General features: G+C 37.5%; 2 long non-coding RNA genes across 3 annotated transcripts; one reads left to right on the plus strand and one right to left on the minus strand.

Annotated features, from left to right (window-relative positions):
* The first annotated feature begins 18,530 nt into the window (after positions 1-18,530).
* Positions 18,531-22,011, plus strand: LOC147072813 (uncharacterized). Its single transcript, XR_015070516.1, has 2 exons — positions 18,531-18,904; positions 19,893-22,011. It is a non-coding gene; the product is annotated as an uncharacterized LOC147072813 (long non-coding RNA).
* On the minus strand, positions 21,367-23,182 carry LOC147072814 (uncharacterized). Of its 2 annotated transcripts, none has more exons than XR_015070515.1 (3): positions 22,598-23,182; positions 22,100-22,217; positions 21,367-22,011 (listed from the first exon to the last, which is right to left on the minus strand). It is a non-coding gene; the product is annotated as an uncharacterized LOC147072814 (long non-coding RNA). The 2 variants fall into 2 exon arrangements; XR_015070514.1 differs by having other exon boundaries at positions 21,370-22,011; positions 22,106-22,217.
* Positions 23,183-23,456: the final 274 nt, after the last annotated feature.

Raw genomic sequence — 23,456 nt, forward strand, 5'->3', positions numbered from 1 at the left:
AATTAGTTCATTTAGTAATAACATACCATAATAATTATATTCACATACCCTGAAAATGTCGAAAGGCGAAACTCGGGATAACTAATCCCAAATCATAATATAGAATAATAGAAATAAATTGAAAAAAAGAATTGAATAGAGTGAAATCAACTAAAAAAAATATTTATAGCAAAATAACACAACATATTCTGATTATTGCTTGTAGTAATAAGATTTTAACATTCGTCCAACCACTCCCGTACCTTCTTAAATCAAAATAATTCTTTTTTAATAATAATTCACGAGCTGGAACGTAACAAATGGTCTGCACAGCAGGTAATTATCAAAATATGAGACTGAAATGGGTTCTTCGTCAGTCATCATCAGTCATCACTTAGAATTTAGATTAATATAAACTCATTTGGTAACAAAGGGCGTCAATATACCTACCAAACTCAAATTATTATGCTTCTATCTTACTTCAGATAATAATATATCATCACCGTACTGGCAGAAGTTGATAGGTGACAAAATTGAGAAAAAATACTTAAGGTGAAGTCTTTACTGAGCCTTTTTTTAAAGAGGCACCTAGCGGAAAAATACTAAGCTTGCAATTTGAGATTTTTTTTTGATAATTTACAATTCGTGGGTCGGGATGTCACAAATTGTCATTTTGAGATACAGCAAAAACAAAGTTCAAAAAATTCCCCACATTCCCCTAATTATAGTTATGTTTTTTTATGAATAACAAATCAGAGTACATGTAATTGGCTTTCAACTATATGTCCTAGAAGTATTTTAACTATTTTGTTTCATTAAAACTTAATTGGTTTTAAAAAAAGAGAATTGAGTTATCTAGATTTGCACAAAAAATGATTGACTTACCTTACTACGCACGAAGTAATATTATTATTTTTCCATAGTAAATCCGACTAATATTAGTAATAAAACACACATTTTATACATACATCTTATTGGTTTATTGAACAAAATATATAAATTTAAAATTAGCATTTTTATAACTTTTTTTTAAAACTTTAATATTATTTAATTAGTGAAAAGGCACAAAAACGTGAATATTATAAAGTTTTATCGTTATCATTAAACTTCAGTATGGATTTCTTCAATTGTATCAGGTTAAAATCCCTGACTGTCTCAAGTGACTCATAAAATTTTCTATAATACGGTAAAATATATGGAAGTAAGTCTATCAGATCTTTCGTCTTGTCTCGTATTATATATGAAATTTGTTAAAATGCAGTCGTCTCGTCGAGAGTTCTTTGAAATTTCACTATCCCCGGTTCATGTTTGTTGAATTGAAGCCACCTAACATCTCTCCAAACAAACTTATTTCCATATGTGTCTATTTTTCTGAGTTGCAATGGTCCTTTTAATCGATCCGAGTAGTTAAAAAATCTGCGCGAGTCATTTCAGTGACTTTAAAAGGATTTTTTTGCAGCCTCGCACATTAATTTGGCCCAATCATGAGGATGTTCGATCATTCCACCAAATGTCTTTTTATTCTTCTCAATTATGCGATGGTCACTATCGCACTCCATATTATGTGTGTGGCCAGAGACTAAACATTTGTGATCAATTTTGTTTACAGTCTCAGAATGTTTCACTGCTATCATGTATCCCCTCGGTTAAGTATTTGAACAGGCATGAAGCGATATCGTTAGCTCGTTAGCTTCTCTATTAGCAAGAGCCTCATGCCATACATAGCAATATCCCTGGTTTTTTTTTTTTAGAATTATTAATAACCATGTCCTTGCTTTTTCGTAGGTGCAGTAATTTTGAACAATCACAAACACCCAGGCTTTGAGAAAAACACATAAATGTTTTTGTCATGACCGGGAATCGAACCCAGGAACTCTCGGGTGGGAGGCGAGCGCCTTACCCACTGCACCACGAGAGCCGCCTAGCTATCCCTGGTTATTATCACAATCATGCACTGTCAAATTTAAATCAATAGCTGTCGTTTCTTAAAGGCCAGGGAACTTTCAACAACTGGTGTGGGCAGACATTGCTGCATGTCAAATATTACAATTTGGCAAGAGGGATCTTGCAAGCTGTACTCTTTATCACAACTCTTAGCTGAATATGCAAAGTCAGCTTCGTCGTGATGCTCTTTCAATTCCTCACGATTTTTATTTCTTTCCTCATCTTCGGTGGAATTCTTAATTTGTAAATTAAGTTTCGCGCATTTTTGGCAAGTATCCTTATTTGGCCGTTTGGATGTTAAGTTCATGCTATGGAATATTTCTGTGTAAGTATAAACGAATATTGATGTGATTAGAGCTAATACTCTTCAAATATTGAGAATACATCTCAGGTATTGTCAAATGTGGCGGTAAGTATTTTCTGACACTGACAGAGTCCCTTCTAGAGTAATGACTCTCATATGATGGAATTGAGAGTATATTATGTGTCTTTGCTATTTGGCTATCTTCTTCGTTGTTTATTTTAAGGGATATTTTTTCCTCTAGCATCTTCTTGAGTAAGTATACCGGAAGGAGTCTCACTTTTTTTTCAAAACATGTTCAAAAAAAATGTGAGTTTCACCCAATGTTTTTATTGTACAACATTTACAAATTGGTTTCCGTAACAGTACAACAATCAAGTAATATTGAACTGTTACTCGTCGAAAATGTTGTTTTCCTGGTTCGTTTTGTCTGATACGACTTTTTTTCGTATTCATAATTTCCATTATACTCTTTGTGTCGTATGATATATCGTACAACTTCTTTATCATTTTTGAAGGCTTTTGTATCATCCTTTAAGTTACGTTTTTGATGATTATTTCTTATGAATCGAGAATGAGGTTTACAGGTTAAGACATCGTTGTGATGTGTAATCGTGGAAGCATTATTTGAGAAGGAAGGGTGTGGTTCTTCAACGTCACTATCATCAGATGGTAAATTAGACTAATAATTCTCGAATATTAAAATCAGGATCTTTTATGCTGTCATCTGAATCCTCAACACACAAGTTATTGGAGTATGTGGTTAAACCTAGAAGCAAGATTATTTGTTTAGATATTGTGTACGTGTTTTTAGATTTAAATAAATAATTTTCGATAAATTTGGTAAATTTTGTATAATTTACAAATAATACACATACCTACCTATTTTTATAAGTCATATTTATAATATGACTATTTTACTTACGTTTTGTTGTTATTTTTTTTCAAAATATCTTTAAAAATACGCTAGATTCACAAAATCAACACTGAGTAGGTCGTTTGAAGGTAAGCAAACTATAAGTAGTAAGGTAAGTCACACAAAATGTTGACTTATCTGACTACTCATGTGACTTAACTGTGTACATACCCCGTAAAATAAATAATATGTTTTGACTGAAAATGCATCTCGCCAATGGTGAGACGTACGACTTACCTGACTACACAGAACGAAAGATTTTTTTTTTTTTAGTATATTGGCATTCATATCTCATTTTTGCTGTTTTGTGACTTACCTGACTACACATCCTGACCCACGAATTTCAACTGTATTAATTAATGAATATGTACCTATCTGAAAACATTAAAAAGAAAAATATGTTTTATTTTAAGTCAAAGATAAACTTACAATTGGAAAAAATGTAACAAAATATGAATTTGTTGAATCGGACCGCACCCTATATAATTACATATATTTTATCATCATCATCAGGGGCGCGACAACCCGGTGTGGGTCCTGGCCTCCTCCAACAGCTCCTTACACCTGTCCCTATCCAGTGTGGCCGATTTCCAATTTGGTACCCCCAGAATACGGCAGTCACTTGCAGCTCCATCCAACCAGCGAATCTTTGGCCTCCCTCTTCTTCTACGTCCTATTGGATTGCTGGACATCACTCTCTTTGCCGGTTCATTGTCATTCATACGGTGCGCATGACCTAGCCATCGCAGTCTCCCAATCTTAATTGATTGAACTGCGCTGCAATATTCGTACAGCCCGTAGAGCTCAGCATTATATCTTCTCCTCCAATTGGTGCCATCCCTGATCGGTCCATATATACGGCGGAGAATTTTTCTTTCAAAGATGTTCAGGGCTTGTTCATTTCGCAGAGTTAATGTCCAGGTTTCCGATGCGTAGGTGAGCACTGGCTTTACAAGTGTCTTGTAAAGAGTGCTTTTAGTTCGGCGAGATAGTATGCGGGACTTAAAATGTCTTAACAGGCCAAAGTAGCATATATACGCAGACATGATTCTCTTATTGATTTCTTCTGTAACATCATTATGTCGAGTTACAAGAGATCCAAGGTATATGAAACTGTTGACCGTATCAAACGTGTATGCACCGATATCTAACTTTGGTGCGACTTCTCGTGGTGTGACATAGACAGGCATGTATTTAGTTTTTGCCTCGTTTATTTGTAAACCCATTCTTTTGGCAGAGGCTTCTAGTGCTGTGAATGCCTTTTTCAGTGCCAATTCTGATATGGCGATGATTAGGCTATGCAAATGTTTGAACAGGCTTTCTTCCCCACATTTTATTAATTCACTCTGTAGGTTTTCTATTCCAGGCGATTTGTTTGTTTTTAACCTTGACATGGCACCTTTTACCTCATTTAATGTCGGTGGTTCTTCGTTATCATCCTTGCCACTTTGTACTGATTCCTGGTCATGAGTATTAATGTTAGTGCTGCCGGCATCATTATGGGGGGTATTTAAATGTTGATCAATGAAACCCACCCACCGGGCAAGAATACGGTGCTTTTCTGTGAGTATCATGCCATCGTCATCCTTGCACATTGTGATACGAGGCTTGAAACCCCTCCTAACATTATTTATCTTTCTATAGAACAGCCGACTTTCTTGGGCTTTATAGTGTTCTTGGAGTAGGATCATTTCCTTTTTTAAATAATCACGTTTCTTTTTCTTGTGTAGTTTCTTTTCGTCACGCCGGCGCTTTTTATACTCATCGTCTGATGCCCGTGTTTTCTTCTGTAGCATCATTAAGTAAGCCTCATTCTTTCTCGTAGTGACTTCGCGGTAATCTTCGTCAAACCATTCTGATCGTTCACCTGTTTTTTGGCGTCCTAAGGTATCATTAGCTGAGGATACTATGGCAGTCTTACACTCTTCCCAGTGTTGATTCACCTCTTCATGGTCTCCAACTTCAACATTGTCGCTCAGGTGAGTGTTCAAGCTCTCCTGGTACCGAGCCAGTTCTTGCGGAATCTTCAGTTTCTCTGTGTCAAAGGGTTTTGCTCTTGCGCCCATTTCCCTTTTGGTGTTTGAGATCTTTGCTCTAACTTTTCCACACACTAGGAAATGGTCTGAGTCTACATTAACCCCTCTGTATGTCCGGACGCTCATTAGATCCTATCTGTGCATGTTGTCTATCAAAATATGGTCTATTTGGTTTATTGTGCACCCATTCGGGGATTTCCAAGTTCTCTTATATATATCCTTGCGGGAAAACATTGTGCTACCAATAACCATATTTAGTGACGCTGCACAGTTAATTAGTCGGGTACCATTGTCATTACATTCATTGTGAAGACTATGTTTTCCGACAATGGCAGTGTAGATCTCCTCCCGTCCTATTTTGGCATTTAGATCACCGAGTATTATTTTCATATCGTGATTTGGGCAACTGTTGTACGTGCTTTCTAATGCATCGTAGAAGTCCTCTTTTTCCTCATTCGACTTATCCTATGTAGGGGCATTTACACTAATAAATGAGTAATTGAAGAAACTTCCTTTAATTCGCAGTCGCATGATCCTTGGGTCGACTGGTTCGAACCCAATAATTAAATGTTTCACTCGTTTGCTTACGATGAATCCAGTCCCAAAGTGATGTTCACTATCATGGCAGCTATATAGTATAGTGCAGTCTCGTTTCTCCATCACTCCTTGACCACCCAGAGTGATAATGTATTCCATGATCCAAATCGTATTTCCTTAAAGCGTTTGCAAGGTTGTCTGAGATTAGTGTCCGGTTTCCGAGGCTGTTGTTGTGGTTTCGTAACAATGTGTTTTTTACGGAATGAGGTTGTTAGCCCCACGCCCAACCCCCGTTTCGGAGGGCCATTTCTTCCTTCTCCGTTAGCCCTGACCAGTGGCGCACCCAGGATTTAATATTGGGGGGGGGGTCCCAAGGAGAAGAATGTAAATTAGTCCTATAGGCTCTTTTTCTTCTTCACAGCCTAATTTCTCGTTTATCGGTATTTTGTCTATTGCACTCGGTGTACCTACACCATGGTCCCCACATCCTGAAGCGGGCCCTCAAGCTAGGATATTTGGGGCCCCCCTACCTACCTCTAAGATTAGAGGCAGTGTGAAACACTACATTAACATTTTTCAAATTGTATTTTATTTCAAATTAAGGGTACCTACTTATACAGTGAATTATTGGCGATTTTTAATAAATCTACTTTAATAATGGAGCTGTCGAGTATTGAAACATAATAATCAAAAAATATATTGCACAATTATATAAGTAATTGAAAATGTTCATGGCCACGAAGTATAATAGCGCCGCAGGCGACTTTTTTTACTATTAAAGCTAATTTATGATGTGTGTTTATCTCACCTATCTCAACTTCTTCTGGTCAACCCGACACGCCGGGCCCCCCACAGCCCGGGCCCCCAGACTAGAACCCTGTCAGCCCTCCCCAGCCATGACCTACACCACTCCGGAATTCGGGTGGACACCGAGAATTTTTTGACAGTTCCATTAGGGATTGGGTTTCTAAAAAACCTGACATTAGTGTTTCGAAATTTTTGTGTTAGAAATTAAAATCTAAGAAATTTTTCTAAAAAGGGTGGTGGAGAATTATTACAAATCATTTTTTTGCCGTGTTTTTATTTGTCTAAGCCCAAAGTTATAGTTTATTGGCATTCAATTTCAATGTTTAAAATCATTCTGATAATTTTCATTTTTGGGGGGTGCCAGGGCCCCTTGCCCCCCCCCCCCCCCCCCCCCCTGGGTGCGCGACTGGCCCTGACTACACCTTCTACCAGGGTTGTGATTTTTTTTATAAAAATTTTATTTATGGATGGTCCCAATATTGAAGCTTAATTTGATATAAATAAAAAGGATTTCAAGTAATACACATTTATATTTTTTATAAAAATCGATGTTTTTTAGGATATATATAAAAAATATTAAAACTATGAATTATTAAAAAATCTCTTAGGTGATGCTTAGAAAACTTAATAAACTAAATTTTAATAATAAATATGACCATAAAATATAATATGTAATAATAGGGTACGGTCCGATTCAACAAATTCACATTTTATTACATTTTTTACAATTGTAAGTTTATCTTTGACTTGAAATAAAAATATTTTTCTTTTTAATGTTTTCAAATACATATTTATTAATTAATACAGTTGAAATTGTAAATTATCAAAAAAAATGTCAAATTGCAAGCTTCGTATTTTTCCGCTAGGTGCCTCTTTAAAAACGGCTCAGTAAAGGCTTCACCTTAAGGGCGGACGTGCTCAGCGTGGGTCAAAATTGAGCTTTTATTTTATTTTCAAAGCATGATCCTGGACATTCCTTAAACGTTGTAGATAATCTATTTATATAATTTTGAAACCGAACAATCGTAGTTCGAATCCAATCGAGTGCGATTTTTTCATGTGAATGTGTTACATGCCACACGCCAAACATACACTCTGATCTGATTTTCCAAACGCGCCTAAAGAAGTATAACTTCAAAAAAAATGTTTTTTTTTTGTCTATAATTTTTCAATATTATTCTTTCTCATTTATCTTATGTAATTTCTCTATACTTTATGTTTTTCCTACTCTCTTACTTTATATCTTGTTAGGCTTGACTATATTATAATTTATATGGAGACTTTGTTGGCTGCAATACCTTTTTTCTAATCTGTTTTTATACATATTTGTTATCTATGTAACTGTTTGTTTTCCTTAATAAAAAAATATAAATAAAATATTTTTAGAATATATTAAATCATTTCCATCCTAGAGCCGGGGTGCAGAGTTATGAAGCGTATACTCTACACCTACATTACAGGTACGAGTACCATTTCGCCAGTAACCTTTCACACCATATGAACCGAAAAGTCGTTTTTAAACTTAGTTTCCTTATATATTATCCAATATATTATCAAATTATATTATCGAAAAGGGTACTTGATGGAATTTAAATTTAAATTCATAAATATAAATTTACCAAATAAACAGGAATTAACTGTATTAGATGACAGTGTGTATTCACCAATGGTGGTGTCTGAAGATGCCGAAAGGCGATACTCAGATCGCAAAAAATGACTAATAATAAAAAACTTTAATTAGTTAGAATATATTTAATCAAATATTTGCACAAACATGCAACTCTATTCGAAAAACTTGTCTGGTTGTTTCCGCAGTTTCTTGTATAAGTTATAAAATTCTTCGGTTAAAGTGCTTTCTATATTGATTTCATTGGCCCCATCTTTTGCTGTAAAGTTATGTATATTATATTTTTTTATTATGTGTATTGAAATTTTAACATATTATTTTTACAGATAATATAATATATTTATTTATTTAGTACTACATATTATATTAATACAAGTGGATATCATTAAATTTCATATTATTTGAATTTGACTTTGAAGTCCTTGGAGATAGGGTTTGCTCTTTCTTCTTCGCGTGAGGTTATATTCTACTAATTTATTTTCCTTTTTCTTTTCGTTGGTCATTCCTCCCTTTTTATTTACTGGTCATACTCGCGCGTCCATTTTTTATGTAGGGAGCTTGGGACCCCTTTGTCTTCATTCTGGATTTGGCTTTCTTACTGTTTAGATGTTGCGTTTGACATTTCATTTCTAACTATCAAAAAAATTATCTTGGACGACCGTTAAGTGATAGTTAAGTGAACGTTAAGTGATCAGTGATTATCGCGCAACATCTAAATAATATTCTAAAAGCAATGGACACCAGACGGTGAAGCAGAACTGCTACAGGAGAAAAAGTTCAATGTACGAGCGTTGATTAAGATGCTGATATTTGAGGTATCCTCGTTACGTACATTATTTCAGCAGGGGGACCGGTAAGGAGTCGCACAACGCCCAAAAACAATTCTTGGCGGCCCCTACGTTCGTAGAGTTAAGTCTTAATGTCGAGTTGCGTCGGTACGGCCACTCGTCATCAGCTAACCATCTGACGGAGAGGACAATCGCGGCTCTCCAGAATGCGATGTTTCCAAACGGGACAGCTTCTGGAATGGTATTCAAGGGTTAGTGGATTAGGCAACCAATCCTCAAAATATCATAACAGCGATGGCCTGTACCAAAAAATCGAAGAGAGTTTTGGGGACAACATATAATCAAATTTTGAGGACATGACTCATATGCTTACAGATTATGCAAGCTCGGCGCCAGGTGATTTCGTCCTCAGTGAAGGATACCTTCACTCGGGAGGCACTATCAAGGATTCCTCCAAGCTCAGAGTCCCGGAAGGCCCTCGAACTCACATTATAGCCGGAGTACTCCCAAGGGGAGACGTCCTGTGGGAAGGGAGTTCTCCAGGGGAGGTACGGGCTCCACCAGGGGTCCGTACTCCAAGCGGAGGTGACCGCATCTGGACGACCAAAAACATTGGGGGCCGCCTAAGAGACTTTCGGGGAGTCTGGATGGCGTAGGGTGCCCTCCAACATTGGTAAAAAAAAAGCCGTAGCCCGCATAACTTTTGTGCGGACATCACCATTGGTAAGTCCTTCTTTACTTTTACGGGAAAAAATTCATACGCAACAATCAGCAGAGGTCACTCTCGAGATCGAGGAGTTAAAGAACTAAGGAATTCTAGAAGAAGTGGGTCCAACCCCCAGTTTTCTCTCAATCCTGTTTCTGATCAAGAAACAAGACGGGACCTTATGCCCTGTTTTCAACCGAAAGCATTTGAATGCGTTCCTACAGTCAAAGCCATTCAAACTAATTCACAATTATAAGGTTCTAGCCGTCTTACAAAAAGAAGATTGGCTAGTAATAATAGATCTAAGCTAGGCGTACCTCCAAGTACCCATGGCTTCTCAACATCGTTGATTCGTTCGACAAGCCTACAGAGGGAAGCTCCTACAATTCACGTGCCTCCCGTTCGTGCTGTCAGCCACTCCGATTATGTTTGCATTCCTGACCAATTGGGTCACCGAACGCCTACGAAAGAATGGCTGAAAATATTCACTTACCTAGACGACTTCTTAGTAGCCAACCAATCCGAGAAACAGTCTCGGTTCAGAAAAACATTCCTACTGTCTTTAGGGTGGTTAATGAATATAAAAAGATCCTGTCTGATCCCAAGCCAACAATGAGGGTCCCTGGACATCACGTGGGACACACACAACAAGCGGAGGTTTCTGTCGCCGGAGAAGTGTGTAGCACTCCGTCACCATCTACTAACGCAGGTACAAAAAGGCAGTTGGTTCCTCAGACAGGCACATATCCAATCCCTTATAGGGGTGACTCAACTTCACATACTACCTCCACGACAATCCCACCACAGGCCTAACAGGACATCATGTGGTGGCTCCAGGTGTTAGAACCCTCAGAGTTGACACACAGAACGACATTCAATCACTTCCTGACGACAGACGCAGCCGACTGGGGAGCCAACTGAATGAACACCGCCTATCAGGTATGTGGAAACAAGACCAGTTAGCATGGCATGGCATTCCAACAGGAAGGAAATGTATGCAATTCAATCTCGGGTACAAGCAATCATAGGATCAGATCTGCTTCTGCAGACAGACAACAAAACAGTGGTGGCATACATCAACAACGAGGCCGGCACAAAATCTGTCACCCTACTAAACCTATGCCGACAGATACTAGTATTTACCAGTCGAGCCAACATCACGTTACTGCACAATACCTCCGCAGAAATTACAGCTGCGTGGCTGATCATCTCTCCCGCAGATAACTCATTCCCGAATGGTACCTCATCAATACCGCAACCGCCTCCCTGTTTCAAAGATGGGGAGCTCCCGAGGTGGATTTATTCGCAAGCAAAACAGCACATGCCGTTACAACGTATGACTCACGAGACATTACAGACAGTGGCGCGATGTTTCACGATGCCTTCAGCCGAGTATAGGACTTCAGACTGGCGTGGATATTTCCCCCACCAAACTTACTTTCACGAGTCCTAGCGCACCTGAACTCAGCAAAAGGAAAGTACTTACTAGTGGCATCGAGCTGGAAACAATTGTTTTGGGGAGTGGACTTACAAAAAATGGCGATAATACCTCCTTATACAATGCCTCACCTACATACGACACTAGTAGGTATGGAGACCAACCGTCCACCACCAAGGACCCAGGACCTGTCCATTTAACTATGGATAATTTCGGGTAGGGTGAAATAACATCAAATTGAATGGTAGAAGAAAGGGCACTCCTTACTTCCAGATGGCGGCCTTCGACTCTGAAAACTTACAAACCAGCTTGGAACAAATAGAAGACAATGACATGGTGTAACATGAACCTAATAGATTATAATAGCCCTCTCAACCAATGGAATTGGCCAGATACCTAGGCTACTTGCACAACATGGAGGGTTTGTCGTACAACACCATCCTAGTGCATAAGTCAGCCATAGCCAAATTTTGCAAACCGATTATCATTGTAGATATCAGCATCAACGTGGTAGTACAACACAATATGTTACAGGCAATTTCGGTACATAAAACGAAACCCGTCAAACCACCGGTTTGGGATCCAGGACGAGAGGTAGATCATCTTAGGAAACAACACCGGTGGAGAACCTATTCGAAACGTCTCGCAGGACAGCTACCTCCTCGGCTGCTTCTCGCATCGGGACGAAGGGTTCATGACCTCACACTACTCAGTAATAGTAGACAATTTTTTTGTGGATAAAGGTGTATGGCCAATGTTTGGCGCAAAGACAGATACCGCCAAGCATCGTCAATCGGAATGGAAGCTAAGCGCTTCCACGTGTCAAAACATCGGCCCAGTATACTGGTTACGGAAACTCGTCTGCATGTCAAACCCAAGGAGAGAGGAAGGTGGGGATATTTCGGAATTATTTATATCTTCAAGAGGACCACCAAAACCAGCCACCAGGACAGTTATAGGGAATTGGATAAGGTCAGTACTGTTGGAAGCAGGGGTACAAGAACCACCAGGCAGTGTCCGCTCAGTGGTGGCTTCCTTAAACTGTAAATATACACAATAGATCATATCTTAAAGAGAGGTAACTGGCATAGTGAGTCGACATTTTCACGACAACTACCAGAGAACGATGGACACACCACCATCAGAAGGGGAAGAGAGCCCATTAACTTCTCTATTCAACCATATACATTTAAAGTCACGATGGTATATACCTCGTCAATGAATCATTGTCACATACAGGAATTTGGCATACCCAACACCAGGTGATAACAAACAGATATCTCAAGGACTTCAAAGTCAAATTCGAATAATGAAAGGAGTTTTACCTACCAATAAAACTCTTATTATTCATGTTGACTTTGAAGTCCAGGTAAATTCTACCTGGTTCCTTGAGCCATATCATAATGAAGACAAAGAGGTCCCAAACTCCCTACATAAAAAATGGACGCGCGGGTATGACCAGTAAATAAAAATGGAGGAATGACCAATGACAAGAAAAAGGAAAATAAATTAGTAGAATATAACCTCACGCGAAGAAGAAAGAGCAAACCCTATCTACAAGGTCTTCAGAGTCAACATGAATAATAAGAGTTTTATTGGTAGGTAAAACTCTTTTCATTATTTGATGCGACGTAATTAGGAAAAAAGACGTATCCAGGTAGGTAACTGAAAATTCAGTTGAAAATGTCCCTCTGAGGCGGACAAAACCGGTCCTAATTTATTGATTAAAATTGGAATAAGTAATACAAAAAAATGCGTTTTTTTTTAATTAAAAAACAATACTATTATTATGTTAACTAAATCTACCTTTATTAATTTAATTTAATAAAACCAAAGAGATTGAAAGACTGGAGAGGGAACACGCTATCATTTATGTACTAAAAAATACGAATCGGAGAAAGACAGTTGGTAATGTTGGTATTCTGGAGCTTCTTCAAGTTCGTGTGGTAAAACAACATGGCGGATATGATATTGTTATTCTCTCGATTTATACGTATTATACGTTATTATTCGGTAAAAAAATGTTTATTAATGGAAGAATACAAATGAGTAACAGCATTTCGGAACAATATGCATACTATTAATTATTTATACATTGATAGTTTTTCCTAAAAGATCTTTTACAATAACAATTCAAAACTTTTACATCAAACGTCAAATGGTTTATTGCGAAAAATCCAGGGCCGTATGCATAATATTATTTTGAACCCAAAATATATGATGTCTTTTTCAAAGTAAAAACTGTTAGTGCTAGTTAATGACATTCATTATTTACATAGATTTTATATTTCATTTCAGAGTTAAATATATTTTTAAGAATACCAAACAAAAAATTGTATTTATATGAAGTATGTAATGGAGTATATGTAGCAATTTTATAATGTTATAGGTATGAATTAAATTATTTCAGATTTCCGAAAAATGAAGTTCTTCGGAAATTGTGGATTGATGCAGTCGGGCGGGAGAGCTGGGTGCCATCTAAATATTCATTACTATGTGGGAAGCATTTCTCGGAAAGTGACGTTAAATGAGTGTTAAAGTTAAATGAGAGTTAAAAAAGTGAGTTAAATAGATAAAATATTGTAATTAACTATATAATCAAATGTTCAACATACCTACCTGTATTTTGTCTCTAATAGGTTTGTATAACCAAGTAATTTTATACACAATATGTCAAAAACAAACCCATGTTATATTTTTATTTCATAAAATATTTTCAAAATACACATGTGTAAATAGGTAGGTAGTGTAATAATTTTTTTTTTGTTTGTAATTAACTCTAATTATTTGTGTTTTTTATTTAACCGTTTTATCTAAACAATAATGCTATGTTATTTTATATAGAACAATATGTAAAAACAAGACCATATTTCTTATTCCAATATTTAACCATTTGCTATTAACTGATTTCTGTATAATTTTTCGTGATATTATTGTGTTTTTTGTGTTATTAAAAATAAAATACTTACATCCATTTGCATTATTTTTTCTTACCCTGAATCCTAATAAAGTTTTTATTGCGGGAACTTTTTATAATGAAAATACGTTTATCATAAATTGGTTGTAAGCTTGTGTTGATAAAAAAAAATACTCAGTGGGGCGTTTTTATGTCCAAGTATGGCCCATTTGCAGCAAAGTGTACCTAATTTCAGGGAAGTAGAACTTTCTCTCACAAAACGAGTACACACTGACATTTGTGTGCTACCTCTGGGGGAGGAGTCCAATCTCTTTGAATAAAACGCAAATTTTTATTATACTTTTTCCACTTAATTAATAATTATATTAGGTATATGAACTGGTTTCATTAAAATTATAAAAATTTGCGTTTTATTAATTTAAATTAATAATTATTATTCGCTATTGACTCTGAAGTCCCTTGAGATGTTGATCGTATTTTTTGCCTTGTGTTCTTCTGTGCTGGCCCCTTTTTACCCCCTTTTCTTCTCGATTATTCTCCTCTCTGGTTGTTCATCTTGTTTTACCGGCTGGCAGGACTGACGCTTGTATCGTGGCGTGCTTTGTCTTTGGTTATTCAATTTTGTTGATTGCTTTTCCTTTGTTCGGAAGCGAAAAAATTTTGTCAAACGTTAAAGTGCAGTTAAATTGTGAAATTTGTGCATAATGGAGCGTAATGAAGCCAACAACGTCGCGGAGGGACTAGCGATGGAGACCGACTCGAATGAATCGGAATTGCTGTTGGACGATCCAGTGGGTGAGCTAAGGGCAACAGTAAGATCACTGGACAACAAGGTATCACAAACTTTTTCAATCTTGACCCAACAGGGTCTGCCTGCAGTGGTGCCTACTCCGCAGAGGCCGATGGTAAACATCGACTCTCCGGTAAGTTTTTTACGGCCACCCGCAAGGCCTGAAACAGCGGAAAAACCCAACAGGATTCCGTTGCCTGTTTTTAGTGTCGTAGTTCAGGAGCCTGCTTTTCCGACGCCAGACAAAGCTCGGGTAGCAGAACTTTCCAGGCTCCAACTGTTTAACACAGATAATTGGGCAGGGGTTCGCTACGCTGAAACCCAAAAACAATATTTGGCGGCCCCGTCTTTCGTTGAGTTGGGACTCAACGATGAATTACGCCCCTACGATCATTCATCGCAAACGATTCATCTAATGGAGCGTACGATCGCCGGCCTCCAAAATGCGATGCTCGCTCAAAAGGAGTGTATTCGGGACGCGCTACAGCGAGTGGTCGACTCTGTCAGCAACCACATCATCGGTACGGCTCTTTTTGGAATTGGCAGAACCATCTCCGAGCTTCCTCTCAACCCTGTTCCTAGTAAGGAAGCAAGACGGCAGTCAACGACCCGTCTTCAACCTAAAACGCCTAAACGGTTTCCTACAACCAAGGCCGTTCAAACTATTCCACCATTTCAAGGTCCCAACATTCCTGCAAAGGGAAGACTGGTTAGTAAAAATAGACCTAAGCCAAGCGTACCTACATGTACCTATAGCTATACAACATCGCCGATTTCTTCGGCTGGTTTACCAAGGAGAACTCCTTCAATTCACGTGCCTTCCGTTCGGACTGTCGGCAGCACCAAGACTGTTTGCCTCATTAACAAACTGGGTGGCCGAACACCTCCGGGGAAAGGGTATGAGAATCGTCACTTACTTAGACGACTTTCTGATGGCAAATCAGTCCAGAGAGATTCTTATGTCGCAACTGACTTATATGATAGATTTCATGCAGGCGCTAGGCTGGATAATCAACAAGAAAAAATCTTGTCTGATTCCAAGCCAACAGCGGGAGTTCTTGGGTATCACGTGGGATACTCACAACAATCGGAAATATCTATCAACAGAGAAGTGCACATCACTTCGTCACCACCTGCAATTGCAGATCCAAAAAGGCAGTTGGTCGCTCAGGCAGGCCCAACGCCTCCTCGGGCGACTCAACTTTGCAACCTTCGTCACTCCACAGGAGAGGTTGCATTGCCGACGTTTACAACGTACGAGTGCTCAATTATCAAGGAGCCACCCTCACAAATCAACATCCAGTCCACCACAAGCTCGAGAGGACATCATGTGATGGATTCGAGCGGTGGGCTCCTCAGGAAAGATTCACAGGGCAACCTACAATCACTTCCTCACCACAGACGCAGCCGATTCAGGCTGGGGAGCACAGTTAGACGAGTGCCACCTATCAGGTACAAAACGCCAATCCACGTGGCACTCCAACCGAAAAGAGCCACAGTACTCTCAGCCATACAACTCCGGGAGCAAACGCTCAGGGGATCAGAATTACGCCTACAAACCGACAACAAGACAGTGGTGGCCTACATCAACAACGAGGGGGGCACAAAGTCCACAACCCTACTAAGTCTTTGCCGACAGATCCTGTAAATCGCCAACCAGGCCAGTATATCATTGACTGCACAATACCTTCCAGGAAAATACAACTGCGTGGCAGACCATCTCTCACGCAGCAAAATTATCTCAGAATGGCACCTAGTTATGGCGGCTACAGCTCCCCTATTTCAAAGATGGGGACTCCCAGACGTAGACCTGTTCACGTCCAGCACAGCCCATGTTGTCGCAACGTATGTCTCACGAAATCCGAACGATGCCCTTGCACTGTTCCACGATGCCTTCAGTCGACAGTGGGACTTCAAACTAGCCTGGATATTCCCGCCACCGAATCTAATTCCACAAGTATTAGCACACCTGAACATGGCAAGGGGAAAATAATTACTAGTTGCCCCATGGTGGAAGAAGTGTTTTTGGAGCGCAGACCTACAGCAGAGATCACTGGAACCCCCCTACCCGATCCCGCACTTGGAGTCATTTCTAGTGGATACGGTGACAAACCATCCACCTCCACAAGTCCTGGACCTATCACTCCAGTTATGGATAATTTTGGGTGGGCAGAGTTAGTTTCTAGCTGGTCGGTAGAGGACAGATCACTTCTCACTTCCGGCTGGCGACCATCCACTTTGAAGACTTATAGACCTGCATGGGACAAGTGGAAGACATGGTGCATGGACAACACGATAAGCTATAATACCCCCGAGCCAATTGAAGTGGCTAGATACCTGGGTCACTTATACAATAAGGAAGGTCTTTCATATAACACTATTCTTGTACATAAGTCAGCCATAGCTACTTTTGCAAAACTATGATCAGTAAAGACATCAGCAGTAACATAGTAGTGCGTCATATGTTAAAAGCCATATCCACCCGCAAGACTAGACCTACAAAACCACCGATTTGGGATCCAAGAATAATCGTGGACTACCTCAAGAAAACAACACCACTAGTATACAACCTGTATGAAGTTTCACGCAGAACAGCTATACTATTATTACTCGCATCGGGACGACGGGTTCATGACCTTACCCTACTCAGCGTAGCGGATAATGGCCTAGTTGATAATGGCGACCATATAATTCTATAGCCAGTGTTTTGTTCCAAGACGGACACATCAAGGCACCGCCAATCTGGATGGAAATTAAGCGCTTCCAGTTGCCAAAACATCGATCCAGTATTTTGGCTACGAAAACTTATCTGCGTTTCCAATGAGAGAAGAGAAGAGGGTGGTAATATTCCGGCATTATTTATCTCGTCACGAGGCCCCCCAAAACCGGCGACTCGAGCAGTCATTGGAAATTGGGTGAAGTCAGTACTCGCTGATGCAGGGGTACAGGAATCACCAGGCAGTACTCGATCAGCAGTCACCTCTCTAAATTGGTTAGAGAACCAGTGACGTCCCTAGACAAAATGCCGCCCCTAGGCAGCGTCAAAATGCCGCCCCATTTTTTTTTATATCTAAGAAATGTGTTGTATCGATGCATTAATAACAAAATATATACCACTAAAACATACAAAATTAAATTTAGATATTAAAAGCGAATAAACATAATATTAGTTAGACACTTACCCAAATCACCAGAGTCTGAGATTCTATTTGTTGATATGTCTGACAAATTTAGTTTGCAGAGTACCATTTAGTAATAATACGCAGATGTATTATTTTCACACTATTTTTCTATGCTATTATTGTACAACATGTAAACAAAATCATTCTCCTTATCATTCATTTAATATGAACATACTTTTAATCACAAATACACTATTAATTAATTGTCTCAACACTCAACCGTTACAATAAACAAACTTTCCTGGCCTTTTTTATAGCAAAGTCCGTAACTATGTCATCCAAATCTAATTTATATGCCATTTCTGCTTCAATAGACAATATTGCAAGTCCATTTAGCCTTTCTTCGGTCATCCTAGATCGGAGATAATTTTTAATAATTCTCAGTTTTGAAAAACTCCTCTCTGCGCTAGCCACCGTTATTGGCATTGTCAATATTATCCTAATTGAAGTGACCGTATTTGGATAGATTTCTTTCAAATTATTATCATAAATAAATTTTAATACGTCATGTGGCGAAGACTTTTCAGTCACAAGTCTACACAGTAATTTTAAAGCCTCCCCCAAACCAAAGCGAATATTCGCGGCGAATATTCGCAGCGAATTATTCGCCAATCAAGCTCGTATTGGCTTACGGGACAGAGCACGCTTGCGCGACCGCCTTGCGTCTTGAGTGCGAATTTGCAGCGAATATTCGCTGCGATTTTCGGGAACTCTGTCGACAGCGAATTTATTCGCGGCGGACAATTTCGCCAAGGGAATTAGTAAAATCAAAATGGCGAAGACATTGAGCAGCTGATCGAGTTGGTCCGGAAATATCCAATCCTTTATGATTTCTCTGACAGTGACTACAAAACATAAGAAAGAAAGATAAGATATGGGATGAAATTGGCAGGGAAATTGTTGAAAATGGTATGAAGGTCGTCATAATAATATTATGTAGGTATCTTTGTCTAACCAAAGTATGTAAAGTTTTTTGACAGGATGAATACGCTATTATAAATAAATAACTTTAATCTAAGGTCCCGATATTTAAAAAATACATATTATTAATTTGCGTCATGCACAGCCTTTAATAACAGAAACTTTATAACTTTGATTGTTAGGGCACTGACAGTTCTAACTTATTGCGATCGTTTGACGTTTTGGTTTCGACTTTCGAGCAGTCATATCAATAATGTTATAATTAGGTATCTTTTACATTACCTACTTCAATCATATTCGGTATCGGTCACGTAAATACCCATTTTATATTCGTTGATAATATTTTTTTAGGTTAGATAGGTAGTCTTTAAGATTATTTTTTTGCATCAAACATTATGCAGCATAGCATTTCTATTGTAGCTAAAGATATAATATACATATAGGTAGATAAGTAGGTACTCCATGTCGTCATTGTGGTATTTTGTAAGGTTTTAGACCAAAAACCTTACATACTACTTACTATCGGGTTATTTACAGTAGGACATAGGTACCTAGGTTGTTTGTTTTTTGATCTCAAGAGACCTCAATCACAAAAACGATATTATGTACCTATATACCTACTAGGTATATATTTCCTTCATTATGTATAGGTATATTGAGCTAATAAACTGGTTTTGCCCAGTGCCGACCGCGAACCAAGATAATATTATCTACATGTTCCATGTACCTACCTAACATAACCAATGTTTTCTGTTTCACATTAATTTGTATACCTACAAACATTTTAAACTTAATTGAGATGTTATTAAACTTCTGTTCATGTAATATTATGTAGGTAGGTATATCTTGGTCTGCATTAGGCAATAAGATTAATAATTTTATGTGCATGTAAATATAAAGGTCAGGTACCTCCTCTAAGTACATAATATTATATTATCATCATGGATACCTACCTGAATGATGTTGGAGATATACTAATGCTTTGTGATGAATTTAATTTTAGCAAAGATCTTCAACCTTTCAACGTAGGTACAAAGCACCAGAAGAAATTAAAAATGAAACCCCTGGCATTAACAGGAATAAAATAATATTTCATCATAAACATCAGTCGGGGTCATTCCACTGCTAGATGAAAGCCTCTTCTAGCTCCTTCCACTATTTTCGGTCTCTAGTTCTTCGCTGCTACATACTTTTATTGTACTTCACGTGAACAAAGAGATCAACTAAGTGAAGTGTCAATCAACAAAAGTGGCATTTGTGCACAATGTTAATGAATTTTCCAAAACATTAAGTGTGATAATATAATATACAAGGATGAATAAGGCGTGGGCGAGGGCCAAGGTCCATTTTATGATTCCTCTATTGATGTACCTATTTTTATTAAGAAAAATGTTTGCCGTAGAATGGGGTGAATACTGAATAGACCCTTTTTAAAATTTCTATTTTTCTGCTACACATTATTCGGACAAACATGAATGACTTAAAACCTGTTTCTATGGACATAATCATACTCTAAAATATTTTTCAACTACCATTTATTATCAAACAGCCAATTTTGTGTGATGTCTCTTTCTATCCAGCGTTGGGGTGATTATAGACATGGCGGGTGGATAGAATCGAATAATGGTAATTTCCTAATGTTAAAAATGTAATTAAGTACCTACTGTACATTACAAATTTATGTAGGTACATTTAAGTATGTAAATGAAAATCAAAAATATAAATTTAAATGTTATACAACACAGTATCATGATAGTATTTAAAAAAACATATACTTACATAAACATCTATTTATCCAAGAATTATTTGATACTTGAATCTGTATTTTATTTACCATATTCGATGGATGTATGTGGTGTATTTTGTAAAATATTTGGTATGTATTTATTATTTAACTAAGCGTATTTAATTTGCTACGTGACCTGTAGCTCTTTTATAATCACAAATTATTGTTGAATGTTCCGAAAATGAGTTTATGTGCCGAAACAGCTGTCAAGGTAAATGACTCAGTTAAAGTAGAATTAACAAAAATAACTATATTTCAAAACCATTATAATCCATCTACCATGTAAACACCATTTCAAGTAATAAAGAAATAAAAAGTCACCTAATTAAATAATATTATACTAGAAAAAATATACTATCTATATGCCAACTTAATTTTCATTTAAAGTTGTAAAACGCCCGGTTACTAAATAGAGGAAGGACAGAGTCTTCTGGCACGACCGAATCACATTGGAACGGTGTTATTGTCATTTGAAAGTAACAATACTGACACCTAAATGAGTCGCCTGCACTGCCAGAATCATCTGAACCCTGTCTACCTATCTATATACAATTTATTGTTATTTTTTTTCATATTTGTCCATTTTATTACAATATCGTGTTACTTTTAAAGCTCATTGTAATTCTAATAATTATATAAATATTTTTCTTGTATTCTGTGCAAAAATGATTATTAAAACTTTCTTAACCTAAACCAAGTATTTTTTATTGAATGATCCTGCAAAAATATTCAAGTACAGTTAAGTGACATATTTTGTTTCGGTGTATAAGCCATAAATAAATATACATAAATTATATTTAATATATACATGTATACTGTATGTATAGCCACGGTTGGTCTTGCACTTGTTGCTGTAGCTATGCGATCTGGTGTGGACCATTATCCAAAAACACTCAATCACATCCCTGGTCAAACAGCGGGCAGCCGTGTAGTGAGTCTGGCTGGCCTATGGTGGCACTAGAATGATTTCAATATACACAGTCTGTTAATTTGAATATGTTTTCGACTGAAAGTTGTAAAAATATTAGAAATCAGGATTTAAATAATTAAAAAACTGTTTCATTAAATATCATATTCATACCTATGCAAAATTTTGATTCCTTTGAAGTACCTATACAAAATACGGATGAATATAAACCAAACAAAAATATTTGTTACTGGTACTGCCATAGTAAAGTAAAGTTTAACATACTTCCCTAATAGAACAAAATTCCCAATTCTTGTCGTTCTGTAGATGTTTCATTTCAGTTTTTACCAACGATCCATTAAATATGAATTGGTCATAAACACTCAAAGGAAATCTGGCACTCACTGCCAGAATGTCCATGTCAGATACCTGCATAAAAATAAATGTCATGTTATGATATCATACGTAATGAATATGAATGTATCAGAAACAACATAGATTTTATTACGAATTTTACATTTACAGAAAATTTCCTGCGCTCATTTTTGAAAGTCTCCAAGTATGACGGGTATATTCGCACATGGGTGCAGTTAATGCACCCAATGATTTTCGGGAAACCTGCCCTTTCTTGAAGTCTGAAATTAAAAAATATTTTTACCGACACAAAATAATATTCCCGTTAAATTCTTATTGAGTAGGTAATTTACTTGTTGTGTCTATGCGCAGTTACTCTAGTTACATGACATGTACATTGTAATATTGTATAAATTGATCAGAGGGTATCAACACAACACTAAAGACTGTCAGCGCTGTATGGCGACTGTATGTAAGTATTACTAAGCACTGCTATTATAGCATCGGACACGTTTCCTATGCATCTGCTTACTGATGCCTGGCTCATTGCGCAGAAGACTTGGCCTACCCGTTTTTGGTACGCTCCCTCTGCGTAGAAACGCAAAATAGTCAAAACCTACAATTCAAATAACGGAGACATGTTATTTCAATAGCATATTACCTTCAAATCCTGTTAACCCTTCATGGTAAATGCTTATTTATAATATGTGCAGTTATGAAACTGAGTAAATCTATCTTATCTATGAGCCATGGCAATCTTGCCCTGTCATAAAGTAAGGTTATATTAAATGTCGATGTAATTTGTCGCACGCCATCTCATTATATCTTCAGCGTGTAATAAGCATTCAGAAGACGTGTACATTTTGTCAACACACAACTGTCACTTTGACATTCGTATATGTATTTAGTCTATGGCTGCATCCAATGCTGCCACCTTGTTTCAGATAATTAAAATACACTTTACGCAAAGTGGGTAAAAGTTGTAGCAATTCTGAAAGCGCTATAGTGTACGTATATTTTTCATATTTAATTCATAAAAATTATAGAATATTTGGCGTAAAATATTAATATTATTTACAATTTTTAAATCTGGCGCGTAAATAAAATTATTTAGTCTATGGCTGCGTCGCTGACGCTTTGGTGTGGGGCCAAGCGCGAAATTCGCATCAAATCCAAGCGGTAGCGACAGCGACAGCGAGGGCGTTGCGAATTCGCTGCGAATATTCGCTTTGGTTTGGGGGAGGCTTAACTCCTCACAAAGCTCCACTGCATCGACATCAGATTAGCCATTTGCAGTGAGTTTAATTTCTAAATTTTGACAATCTTCCAATAAATTTTCAGGAGTCATATTTCTTAAGAGGCTAATATTATACATAAATTTGAAAAATCTTCCGTGATATTTTAATTCCTCAAATCGATCTTCAATTGAATTTATAGCCTTATCTACTACCTGATTGAAAAACTCGACTTCAAATTTTTTTCAGGGTTATGTAGAGGCGTTTCATCACAGCTCTCATACT

The sequence above is a fragment of the Rhyacophila brunnea genome, unplaced genomic scaffold, assembly GCF_057557595.1.
Source record: "Rhyacophila brunnea isolate RB1 unplaced genomic scaffold, BYU_Rbru_1.0 scaffold_19, whole genome shotgun sequence".
Lineage (NCBI taxonomy): Eukaryota > Metazoa > Arthropoda > Insecta > Trichoptera > Rhyacophilidae > Rhyacophila > Rhyacophila brunnea.